Below are 13,810 nucleotides of genomic sequence, written 5' to 3' on the forward strand. Positions count from 1 at the left end.
CTTGCCTCTCCTGATAATTCCCTCATTTTGAGATGCCTCCATTATAGTGGCTTTCTACCCTCAGTTTAGCTTCACAGGCATGTCCTCCCTAATGTGTCCCCCCTCCAAAACACCCATTTTATAATGGCAAGAGTAATTTTCTTGGCCTTGAAACATTAAGGACGTAAGTAACACAGTCATAAATTTAAATCTCTCCAAATTGCAGATCCATACATTCAACTGCCCAACAAAGAACTTCACTGAGAGTTCCATACGTGCTTAAAACTTAGCATGTCTAAATCTGAGCCCATACCAACCCTCCCTGCCACACCTCACACCTTGGCTGCTTTTCCTGTATTTCCTATTTCTGTTCATTTACCCAGAACTTCAATATGCTTTTCTGCACAATTATTTCAGTCTTCCCAACAGACTCACAGACACATTACTATTAACTTTCAGATTTTCAGGGAGATAAAACTGAAATTTAGAAAGGAGACATACATTTTCTGAAGTCCCACCACTGATAAGACACAAAGCTAGGGTTTGGCCCTGGCTCTATCTAATTCCAAAACCCATACAATATAAATGGATTAAAAGAGCCCTGAACCTGGGGAACCTCCTCTTAATCTTCACACCCCCATTACCTAGTGCAGTGTCTGACACAGGGAAGGTCAGCAGTAAGTGTGTGATCCTTGAATTACTAAATACGTGTTTATCATCACATATTAGCAAGGCCTTGTGCTAAGAATCAAGGGAGAAAGAATAAAAGACCAAACACGGGGGGCGCCTGGGTGGCTCAGTGGGTTAAGCCTCTGCCTTCAGCTCAGGTCATGATCCCAGGGTCCTGGGATTAAGCCCGGCATCGGGCTCTCTGCTCAGCGGGGAGCCTGCTTCCCTCTCTGTCTCTGCCTGCCTCTCTGCCTACTTGTGATCCCTGTCTGTCAAATAAATAAATAAAATCTTAAAAAAAAAAAAAAAAAAGACCAAACATGGACCCTGCTCTCAAAGAGGTACTGTCTTATTTAAAGAAAACAATACAAGTAAGATTCAGGAAAGCGTGACCCTGTCATCACTATTCTTTAACATTATTCTGTGATAGCTAACCAAATATTCAAAAACAAAATAGAGGGGGAAATATTGAAAAGCAGAAAAAATATTATTTGCCAAATGATGTGTTTAGCTGAAAAACCCAACTTTAAACATTTTTTTCTTCAAATAATCAAAGTTGAGGAAGGTGGTCAGTTACAAAATTAATACATCAAGGTCAACAGTTACCTAAATATCAAAAATAATAAAAAATAATAATGAAAAAATAACTATATTTAAATAAAATTAAAAATACAAAAGACCAGCTTAATGAGAAGTGTAAGAACGCTACATGAGGAAAGCTATAAAATTCTTCTGAAATATATAAAATATTACTTAAATGGTTCAAAATATTGTGTTTCTACAGAAGGCAGCTTAGTACTTTCTGAATGTCAATACCTTTCAAATAATATGTTTAATACCACTCCAATTGAAAGCCCAACATATTTTTTTGAATAAGAAAAAATACCAAATTCATCTCGAAGAATAAAAATACAACAGCAGCTAAAAATTGTAGGAAGAAAGAGTAACCAAGTGAGACCTATCCTTCAAGATACTGAAACACATGGAGCAAGGCTATTACACAAAGGACAACCTAATCAACAGAATATAATGGAGAGCCTGGAGGCAGAACCAAGACAGTGTACTTGGAATAAAAGTGACATTTCAAATCAATGAAGAAAGAAGAACTATTCAGTGATGGTGTTAGACCACATGCTAACTGATGAGATTCCCTATTTCATGCATCAGTTACCTTTTGCTACCTAACAAGGCAAGCTCCAAACCTGGGGAGCTTTAAAAACAACAACAATGTATCTAGTCCACTTTTCTCTGGGTCGGCAACTGGGGCTGGACTCAGAAAAGCAGCTCATCTGGTCTTGGCCGCACCTCTGTGTCTGCAGCTGTCAGCTACCACTCCACTGATGGTCTCAGATAACCCGACTCACTTCTCTGAAGTCAGCTTGCGGTGAGCTTGCTTGATGGAAAGCGAAGGGCCACATGCATCCCCTCAGCCTGCAGGCTTCCTCACAAGGTGGCTGACAGAGCAAGCAGAAGCATGGAAGGTCTCTTAAGGCTGAGTCTTGGAACCAGCACATCGTCACTCCCACTCCATTCAACTGGTCATAGTGAGTCACAAGGTCAGCCCAGACTGAAGAGGCTGGGAAACAGATTCTCCCTCCTCTTGGGTAGAACTGCAATAACTTACAGAAAGGGGTGTCTGCTGGGAAGGGGGGAGAGCTGTAGCCATTTTTGCAAACTAGCACACATATTAAGTCTGAATGAACTCCAGACTCCAGAACTACAGAACTGCAGACTACAGAAACATTTCAATGTAATTATAAAAATCATAGAAAACTCAGAAGAAAATATGGATAAATATTCACATGAGAAGGGGTGAGAGGTACTTTCCTAAGCAGACTTCCCAACAGACTCACAGCCACAAACTCTATCTCATAAAAGGTTGACACAGTTGACTTTCTAAACATTTAAAACTCTCAAGACTAGCAAAACACCATAAAATAAGATTAAAAAGTTGGGGGGCCTGGGGTGGCTCAGTCTGTTATGCATCTGACTCTGGCTCAGGTCATAATCTCAGGGTCCTGAGACCCAGCCAGAAAAAGGCTCTTCCTTCACAGGGAGTCTTTTTGTCCCTCTTGCCTTCTCCCAGCTCGTGCTTGCTCGTGCTCTCCCTCTCTCATCCTCTCCCTCTCTCTCAAGTAAATAAATAAAATATTTTTTTAAAAAGACAGGGAACAGTAAACCGGGTGCAAAGTTTAATACTAAGAAACGGTTAAGTCAAAAAGAGTTTTTATAAGCTCTATGACAATTTAAAAATATAGGCAGAGGACAACTCACCGAAGTGAAAATCACATCCATAAAGATGTAAAAAGATGTGCATACTCAATAGTAACTAAAGACATATATACTAAAACAAATAATACCTAATTGTTTGCCTATGGGGTCGGCAGAGAATGTTCTCCATGATCATGCAGTGTTGTCAAAGAGTTTGGAGTCAAGAACACACTGGGGGTGAGAATGGAAATTAGCAGAATCCTTCTGGATGGCAGGTTTGGCAACAGCGGGGAAACATTTAAGTAGGCATCCTCCGAGCCCAGCGATCCTCCGCGCCCTTCGCCCACGAGGCCCCCCACTAACCCGCACCGCCTGTTGTACTGCGCGATTACCTGTCCGGCCAGCCTGCCTGGCTCTCCCTTGGCGGTCAGTTCGCCGCCCCCATCTTCGTCCTTTCGCATCATTTCCAGCCCCTGCGGGGCTTGGGGCGTGCGCTGAAGTGGCTGGGTATGTCGCAGTGTCGCTGTCGCTCCCCCGCGGGCCCCGGGCCCCGAGCTCCCGCCAGCGCCACCGGGGAGGGACAGGTGCCGCGCTGGGCACGCAGCTCGCACGCCGAAGCTGTCCTCACGACACGAAGCCCGCGCCTTAGGCACCCCGCCTCCCGCCTACTCAGGGGCTTTCAGCTTCCCCGACTCTTCGAGGAAGGCGGCCAGCGCCCTGAGGACTCCTGCCGCTGGTTCACGTGCCCACACTGACTGCAGGGACCGTGTGGCCCACAAGCCGGCCCACAAGCCAGCCCGCACGCCGCCAGAGCGAAGGCGGCCACGGCGTCTCCCGGCATGCAATTCGGGCGACAGGTCTCGCGAGAGTTCTGGGAGCGCCTCGAGAGTCTGCCCACTTGGGAATATTCCCGGCATACCCGTCTGCAAGAACGGGTGGGGAGAGACGTGTGGGGGGTGGCAGGCAGGTGTCTTCCCATGTTAGCTAGAATGATTATTAAGAAAGGGAACTCTGGGCAAAATCCTGAAGGTGTGAGGGGGTTAGAAATCTGGTTGGAGTTATCCCCGCAGAGGGAATCCCCTGTCAAATGCCCTAATTCAGAAGCAAAAACGAGGGAGTTTGAGGCTCAGCCCAGAGGCTGGCGTGGAGAAGTAGTAGAGACAAGGCCAGAGAAGGGAAGGGGTGAGGCGTGGAGGGGGAGACCAGGAAAGAGGAGGCAGGAAGGGCCAGGGGGGTGTGGCTGGGAGGGGGCGGCCTGAAGGGCTGGGTCTGGGGTCTGGCATTGGAGGAGCAGATCCACTCTGACTACTTCGTAAAGAATAGACCGAAATGAAATGGAAAAGGCAGAAAGAAAGCCAAGTTAGGAAGATCCTGAAGCAAGATAGAGGAGAGAAGTTCTAGTGGCTCAGACCAAGGTGGTGACAGTGGAGCTGGTGAGAACTGGTCAGATCCGGGATTTTCTGACCAGCATTGGTGAGGATCTGGAAGGCAAGGAGTCCAGGAGACATAAGGGGCCTTTGGTGAAGGAAGTGGGATCACCACAAGCAGGAATTCTCTAAAACACAGTAATAAGTCCTATGGCATTCCAAGTGGTGATGGAGATGCCATAGCAAGTGACAGAGTAACCTGGACTGTGACATTAAGTGAGTGAGGTTTTTCTCTCCTTTAAACAAAGGTACTTGGGGAAAGGCTTTGGAGATTAATTCAAGTTCATATGCGTTTCCTATTGTGGCCGCATCACTGATGGTTAGAGCCCCAGCCTTTCATCTAACCCATCATTCAGATTAAGCTGCCCTTCAGAGTAGATGAAGGGTGTGAGACAGAGAAGAGGCAAGGCGGACTCTGAAGGTCTGGGCTCGAGTAATCCGAAGGTTAAGATTGCCATTAACCATGATGAAAAGGGTTCATTTGGATTCGATTTGGGAGTGACGATCAGAAATTCACTTTTGGTCATGTTGAGTCTGCAACGTTTATTAGACAAGCAAGTGGAGTCAAACAGACAGTTGCATATTAGAGTCTGAGATGGGGAGGGAGGGTCTAACGGAGAAATGAGGTTAGGCAGGTGGAGGAGTGAGAGCAAGGATCTCCAGCACTGTCGCAAGTCAGGAAACCAGCAGGCATGGATGTGAGGCACGTTTATCATTTCATCATGGTCTTCTCTTTGAGGTGGGAAGGGAGCTATGGACTGAAGATAAGCCTAGGGGCACCTGGTTGGCTCAGTCAGTTGAGCATCTGCTTTCTGCTTTGTCATCCCTGGCCCGGCCCTCCCTGCTTAGTGAGGGGCCTTCTTCTCTTTCCCTCTGCTGTTCTCCCTGCTTGTGCTCTCTCTTTGTCAAATAAATAAATAAAATCTTCAAACACACACACACACACAACTTTAAAGACAAGCCTAAAATCAAGAAACATTCTTCACCCTAGTATCCTGTGCTTGGCCTCACATTGCCATGAGAAGTACTAGCTGAAATTTGCCATTGAATTTCTTCCAGAAACAACCTACTCCAACACTCCAAGGCTGGGTTCCAAAAATGTAGAGAATCAAAAGAAGGTATCAAACACATCATTGGGAAGATCGAAATCTCTCAATGAAACCAAAGCTTTACCAAGTTAGCTTGCCCTTTAACGTCCTGCTCCACAAGTGAGAGCTGGGCTTCTGGTTCCCAGAAATCACCTGTTTCTAGAGCAATTTTATGCCCACCACTCTCATGCACTATGGATCTAGAAAGTCAGCTCTTCAGACCTCAATTTCCTTATCTGGAAAGGACCGGGGTTAGACTAGGTCATTGAGTTTGAAACTCTTTTCTGGTTTGTTTGAAGCAGGGCAGTGGGAAAGCTTGTAGGGCACTGAGCACCCCCAGTTTGGCTTGCCCCTCTCAGAGTCCCAACTTTATGGAGGCTGCTTGTAGTACTGTAGGAGCCCAGCTTGCACGGCCTGGACTAGCTCATCTAGGTGGTCCCTTCCCAGCTCTGATGGTGTCTTTTTTCCTCTTATAGCCTTCCTGAATATCAGGGTAAGGTGAGGCCCAGCATTGGTGAGGATCTGGAAGGCAAGGAGTCCAGGAGACATAAGGGGCCTTTGGTGAAGGAAGTGGGATCACCACAAGCAGGAATTCTCTAAAACACAGTAATAAGTCCTATGGCATTCCAAGTGGTGATGGAGATGCCATAGCAAGTGACAGAGCAACCTGGACTGTGACATTGAGTGAGGTTTTTCTCTCCTTTAAACAAAGGTACTTGGGGAAAGGCTTTGGAGATTAATTCAAGTTCATATGCATTTCCTATTGTGGCTGCATCACTGATGGTTAGAGCCCCAGCCGTTCATCTAACCCATCATTCAGATTAAGCTGCCCTTACCAGCATCTGTCCCAAAATAATTAAAATTTCTCACCAATATTCTGCTCTTCAGACTTCAAACAATGGATTTTCTAATCCATTTGACTTTAATGTGTGGTATTTGGGGGATTTTTAGTGCCTGCATATACAGAATTTTCAACATTTTCATGCTGCAAGTCAAAATGGCTCCCATGCTCCAAGAAGAGGAGAATGGAAGAGACTTCCCTGAATGAGCTAAGCCTCTGGAGTGGTTTTTCCAAACAGTCAGCTAGTGTCACTGAATGTTAAGAGCAGACCCGCCAAAAGGATTCATACTCCTTGTATCATATTACACCACACAGACTCCCCCTCCTGCAGTGACTGAGTTACAGGAGGGTCTGTATCTCCCTTAGCATTTAAAATCACAGCCACCTTTAATGACTCTGCTTCCTCCTAAATTTCTCCCTGTTCAGCAAATACTATGATATATAAAGAAGTATCAGAAGAAATGCAAAATTATCTTGTAAATACCTTGTTTTATAACCACTTTTGCTGTAACTTAAAAATTTGAGTTGACTTCATTCCAGGGAATATTCTCCACCTTTGAGGCCAGCAGGATAAGTTACAAGAGTGGGGAGACACCTATTGATTTTCCTGATACTGCATTAGCTTTTGAAGTTGACTAACTCAGACAGCTATTGGCTTTATCTCTGCATAGTACGGGAAGATGAATGAATTTGACTAGTGCTTAGTAAAAAGATGACCTAGTAAATTACAGAGCTACTATTATAAATTTCATACTGCAAAGGGACCTGAAAAAAAAAAATAACTTTTTAAAATCAATTGCCCAGGGGCGCTTGGGTGGCTCAGTGGGTTAAAGCCTCTGCCTTGGGCTCAGATCGTGATCCCAGGGTCCTGGGATCCAGCCCCACATCCAGCTCTCTGCTCAGCAGGAAGGCCTGCTTCCCTTCCTCTATCTCTGCCTGCCTCTCTGCCTACCTGTGATCTCTATCCGTCAAATAAATAAATAAAATCTTTAAAAAAATAAAAAATAAAATCAGTTGCCCAGACTTGAATGGATCAAAGCCCTTGAGTTGTTTCATCTAAGTTGTTTGCTTATGCAGTTTAAATCTCTCTCACAAAAAATGTCAAAGTTATTCATGTATTTTAAAGCGTTATTTCATTTCTCATGCACAAGCTCACCAGAAGAAGGAAAAAAAATCATGGACAAATTACCAGCCAAACAAACCATTCCTTTATGACAGCTGGTAATGGGTTCCTAGACCACATCCCTCCACAGCTCCCTCCCTAATTAGATAGGAAAGTGAGTCTTGTTTGGAAGAGTATCGCCATGGAATCTAACCCAGTTGGTGTAATGGGCATCTACCACACTTCTGCTACCTGAGGAACTGGGCTGGGATGGGTTGGAGAGAGGAGAAGAATGTTAAAGAAAAAGATGCTACAGGGCAGAGTTCAGCTTGACCTCCTTTCTTATTAGTTCTGGGTTCTTCCTGTTTCTGAAACCGAAGTTCGTCTGCTCTTGGCTTTAATGGCAATACTCAGAGAGACAAATGTTGATTGGAAAGGAAAGGTTGCTAAATTCAGGAAGCCAGCAACCTGGAAAGATGGCAGACTAATGTCCAAAGATCATTGCTGAAATCCCAGACCAAACAGTTTTTTTCAGGGTAGGCCAGGGAGGTGATGAGGGTCAACGTGCAGGAGAAGAAGCATTCTCTACATGATCTCAAGCACACTTGCTGGTGTCAGCGTTGGCAATTTTCTAGCATGGTCAGGTTTGATCTTCTGGGAACACCAAGTTCCTTGTTTCCCCAGCGTCAGTGTTCCGTTGAAATCTCAAGGAGGCTACAATTAGTCAAACTATAAGCCAGCGGGCGCAGATTAATGAGTTAGATATACAGCCTTTGGGCTGCTTGGAACACAGTTACATTCCAGATAACCATGTAAAGCTGAAAGCGGGGACAGCATCAGCCATCAAAAATCACCAGCAAGATCTTAGAGTCACTCTGTGTACATGTCATGTACTGCCAGTCCTGAATTGAGGAGGTGAGACATCAAAGCCAAGGGTTTATCTGAAGAGAAAGGAAAGAAAAAATTAAGAAGCATAAAAATTAAGGAGAGGAGCCACAACATGAATGAGTTTCACAGAATATACAGTTGAGCAAAAGAAGTCAGGTACCAAAAAGCACATACAGTATGATTCTATTTACATAAAGTCCAAAAACAGGCACAAATAATTTTGCCATACTGGGGGCAATGACAGAACCTGATATCACCAGAGCACTTGCTTGAGCTGTGTGGATGGGTATGCTTGGTAAGCAGAAATCCATCAAGCTATAAATTTAGGATATGTACAGTTTTCTCCATGTATGCTATATTCAAAGAAGTTCAAAGTTAAAAACCTAAGGGGTAGCATCTGAAAATACGGGCCAAAGTAGAACGTGGCTGGTTAGAAAAGTATTCCACCCAAAAGCAAATACTTTATGGGGAACATTCAAGATAACTCATTGGAAGAAAGCTTAAGACTTATGTTCCAGCCCTTGGTCAAGTCAGAACATTTTAAAAAAACAAAACCAAACCACTAAACTCATACCTTTCCATTTTGTGTATTCCTGCTTCTCTCTGTCCTGTGGCTGTCTGTATGTTAAGAATTTTTTCCCTTACCAAGGCCAAGTGGGGACTATTGTACTATAAACCTATAAACCCATCTCCAAAGGCTTACTTTACAAAATAGGAGAAGGTATATTTGAGAGGACAATTCCTGACTAACAGGAATTTTTCTTCCCAACTTTCACCATCCATAACTATCTATGAACAGAGACAAATCATCTCCAGGGACAATATCGTCTGAACAGTGCTCATACTCAGTAATATAAATAATTGTTCTATTTTTCACTTAATTTATTCCTTATGGTACTAACACCTACAGTACACTGCATCCTTAATATCAAAACAAAAACAAATTTAAAACCCTGCCTCCTGTGCTGCTTGGGTGGCTGAGTCCACTGAGCATCTGCCTCCGGCTCAGGTAATGATCTTGGGGTCCTAGGATTTTGCTCCATTCTAGTTTCCTGATGAGGGGGGAGTCTGCTTCTCTTGTTCCCGCTAATAAATAAGTAAAATCTTTAAAAATAAATAAATAAGGGTCACCTGGGTGGCTCAGTGGGTTAAGCTAGCTCGGGTCATGACCCCAAAGTCCTGGGATCAAGCCCCTCATCAGGCTCTCTGCTCATCGGCGAGCTTGCTTCCTCCTCTCTCTCTGCCTGTCTCTCTGCCTACTTGTGATCTCTGTCTGTCAAATAAATAAATAAAATCTTTTTAAATAAATAAATAAAAATAAAAATAAAAACCCAGGCTTTTGGCTGCTCAATTTCCTAAAAAGAGAGCCAAAAACAATGATGGTTACTAATTACTTTCCAAATTTTTTCAGGTGATAATTTAAAATTTTGAATCTTTCTATTGTCCTGATATCCACAGTGGGCTTTTAGATGTGTGCTAGTGCCTTGCCTGACACTGAGTGAGTCCAGGGCCCCCCCACTACTGCTGGATGGTACAATATCCCCATTAGCCTGCAGGTTGCATCTTGCTTGCTCTCAGGGGGAGCTACTCTGAACTGAGGAAAAGTCTGAAAGCAACAGGCTAAAATAAGAGTAATATATTGCCAACAGGATGAAACTTGGCATTACTGAACCAAGACATCTGTTGAGGCCACTTATGGTTTCTTGTTAATATTTTTTAAAAAATAGATCAAAACAGTTTTATCTGGATGTTTAAACTTTGGAGACTAGAATGAAGCCATGAACCCTCTCCCCACAGACAAAAAAAAGGAGGGGAAAAGAAATTTTACGAGAGTTGTAACAAATTTGAGCACCAAAGGATTAAAGACCCTAGAATGGGAATCACCAAAGGGGCTGTATGTTGCCTTCTCTGGAAATATGGCAGCGAAGATAGACTCAAATTCTCCACATCTTGGGTCTCTTGCGTATCTTACCACAATGCTAACCATATGGTAGAGGCACGGTTTTTTTTTTTTAATAAGCAAGAATCTCATAAAAATGAGCCTTGAGTAATATTTTAGGATTCCATCTATAGGAGGTACCTGAGAACAGACAAATTCATGGAGACAAATGACCAGGAGTTGGAAGAAGAGATGAATGGGGAGTTAGTGTTTACAGGAGACAGTTTCGGTTTGGGATGATGAACAAGTTCTGGAGATGGATGGTAATAATGGCTGCACCACCATTTGAATGTCCTTAGTGTCACTGAATTGTACACTTAAACATGGTTCAATGGTAAATTTTATATTTTGTATATTCTAGCACAACTTTTTAAATTTTTAGTAAAAATTTAAAATGCACAAAAAGTTTAAAATAAAACATAAGCATTGAGTATTTGGCTACATAAGGATAGTGACCTGTGACCTCAGGAAGCTCTGACCTCTTTATGGAAGTAGCTAGAACCTGGGCATCTGGTATGTGGAAGCCCCACAAAGGAGAAATGCTGGCATCGGGGGCTGCCTATCCATAGGTGACAGAAGCCATCTCTCCCATTTGAAGATGGTGTGTTTTCTAGTATCTAGTTCTGCTTCACACGGAAGAATCTTTCATATATCTGAAGACAGTAACCAATAAAACACTACACAGGACAGGGGGTGTGGGTGAGACTCAAAAGTTCTGGACTTTGTTGCAACCTGGCTAAAGAACCCTTCTCAGGACTCAGTTTCCATTTCCACAAACTAAAGCAATGAGACCAAATGACACACGGCCTCTACCAGCTCTGTGATTTCATGGTTCTAAGTTATACTTTAGCTTCTCTTTCTCAGACAGTTCCAGCGTAAGTGCAATTGTAAGGGCCTATTTAGCCAGAGTAATGCCATCCGGTTAAACAGTGATTTTGTTGTTTATGCAGTAAAACTTAATCTGACCCTGCCCCCCTTCAGGGAACTTAGTTAAAAGCAAGTCCAGGAAACCAGTCCCAGGTAACAAAGCCCAAATACAAGGGTAGGTCAGGACAGGTGGAGACATCCAATCAGTGGGGGTGCATACTGTCTCCCTAGCTACCAAAGAGTATGGGCCCTGCCCTTTGGACACCTTTTGGAGGCCAATTCTGACCAAGGTGATAGGCCAGTTTAAATATCTACTATAGGGTAAGTTGTAATTCAGTTGATTCAATTGGTCACTTATGTGTGACCTAGCGTGACTATGCAGCTTTCTCTGTGTGTTACAATCTCATTGGCCTCCTGTGCATGCCCAGGTCCAACCACATGGCCTTTGCCCTTAAAAGCTAGCCTGTAAGGCAGAGAGAGGTTGCCTCTTTGTAAGGTGCGGTCCCGGCCGGTCGGATTCTCGATGCTTGGCGCGAAATAAAGCTTGGCTTGACCTTCACATTGTATCAGTCTCACTTCTTTGATTACGGACCCAACACAATGAAGAAAACAGGTTCCCATCTCATTAGTCGTCACTGTTTTGCTCTGAACTTTCAAGGGTCTTCTTTTCAAAGGAACAGTGATCCAAAATGAAAACACACCAGGTTCATAAAGCCAATATGAGTGCTGACTGTGGAGGAGATACCACTTGTGACTTCTAATCATAGCACAAAATCACTGTGACTTTTTTTGGAAGCTTTCTTTCTTTTTTAGTTTTTCAATTGCAGTATAGTTAACATACAGTGTTATATTAGCTTCAGGTGTACAATACAGTGATTCAACACTTCCATAAACCCACGACAAGTGCACTTTTAATCCCCATCACCTATTTAATTCTTACAACCATACATAAAAACACATTCGAAATGGATTAAAGACCTAAATATGAGACCTGAAACCGTAAAAATTGTAGAAGAGAGCACAGGTAGTAATGTCTCCAATATCAGATGTAGCAACATATAGTATTTCTAGACAGGTCTCCTGAGGCAAGGGAAATAAAAGCAACAATAAACTATTGGGACTACATCAAAATAAAAAGCGTCTGCACAGCAAAGGAAACAATCAACAAAACCAAAATGCAACCCACTGAATGGGAGGGGATATTTGTAAATGGCATATTCGATAAAGGGTTAGTATCCAAAATATATAAAGATTTTTTTTTAATTTTTTAAAATATGTATTTATTTATTTGACAGAAAGAGGGACACACACACAGCGAGAGAGGGAACACAGCAGGGAGAGGAGTAGAGGGAGAAGCAGGCTTCCTGCAGAGCAGGGAGCCCTACGCTGGGCTCAGTCCCAGGACCCTGGCATCATGTTCTGAGCCCAAGGCAGACGCTAACGACTGAGCCACCCAGGTGCCCCATAAAGATCTTTTTTAGTTTTTTAAAGCAATAATATACTGCTGAATCATTTTCGAACGTTAAGAAAATACAGTCATTGGGAATCAAGTTGTATAGTAACATTTAACTATTTTCTTTTTCCTTAATCAGCCGGGTGATAAAAAGCAGCCTGATTGCTTTTCAATAGGGAAGGATGAGAGTATGAACAAAGACACTTTTTATAACCACCTCCACGACTTAGAAGCAATAAGGAACATTCAGGGCTGTTTACCTAACCTGTAGGTCCTCTATTCAAATTAATTCATTCCATTCAGTTATTCAAAGTGCTGTTAGAAAGGAAAGCTCTTTTTAAAGATTTCTTAAAACAGTTAAGAACAACTGACACCACTTCAAATGAATTAACTATGTCTGTATTATAGACTGTATATATAAAATGGTTAAGATGGGTTCAGGTTAAAGAAGTTTTCAGATGTCTGGGTTTTGCATGAATGATGCCAAATGATCAGTCTAATTGAGCAGTTCACTCTTTAATCTATTGATTTGGTAATTAATAAAGTTGATATAACAAAAAGCTTAAAAGCACTTGAGTGTAAGTGGACTAAGTCACCTTAGAGAATAAAATGGCATGAAAACTAGAAATCAGCATCCCAATAGAAGTTAAAAATACATCCCCCCATAAAATAACATACTGACAATATTCCAATTGAATTGGCTTCATTAGATGTTTTTATTTTTAAGATTTTTCTTTTTTAAATACATAGTGGATTGGATTCCTAAGTCATATTTCAAAGATCCATACAGGGAAACCAATAATGCTTCAAATACATAAGACCTTAAGAACAGATTTCCTTCAAAATTACAATGGCAAAATAATATACAAAGATGTGTAAAATCTTAAAACCTAATACAGTATTTCCTGGTATAAGAGAATGGATTATGAACTAGTTTATAGTATACAAAACAGTTCCTAAAGTAAAACAAAACTTATAGATAAAATCTGTCTACACACATTGCTAGTTTCCTTGTATGACTATTTCCCCTCTACCTGGACAGCCTCTTTCCATATACCTATTTCCTAGTGCTGTTCCTTGCATCTTCTCAACTAGGTTCCTATTCCTGGACATGAACTCATTCCCTATAAAGTCTCTTCAAAACAATACTGCCACCACAAAACTCCCATCGCTACCAAGTTCTGATCTTGCCTGCCTCTCCCAGAAAAAGGCAATAGGGAAATACACAGTAGCTCCGAGTGGTAACGGGCCTTCTGCTGTCTGATTAGGTACATTATGTAGATGGCTACTTCCTCATGCTAGAAGTGAGCTATTCCTGATTTTCACTGAATTCAGTACTTGTAGGC

General features: G+C 42.6%; 1 protein-coding gene across 1 annotated transcript in view; it reads right to left on the minus strand.

The window, feature by feature from the left end:
* Positions 1 to 3,661, minus strand: part of LOC309848045 (uncharacterized protein) — a gene marked incomplete at its 3' end in the record, with an annotated part of 81,426 nt that extends 77,765 nt beyond the window's left edge. The window contains exon 1 of the mRNA XM_082699047.1: positions 3,252 to 3,661. The remainder of the gene's footprint in view (positions 1 to 3,251) is intronic.
* Positions 3,662 to 13,810: the final 10,149 nt, after the last annotated feature.

The sequence above is a fragment of the Mustela nivalis genome, assembly GCF_964662115.1.
Source record: "Mustela nivalis genome assembly, chromosome: 14".
NCBI classification, from domain to species: Eukaryota; Metazoa; Chordata; class Mammalia; order Carnivora; family Mustelidae; genus Mustela; species Mustela nivalis.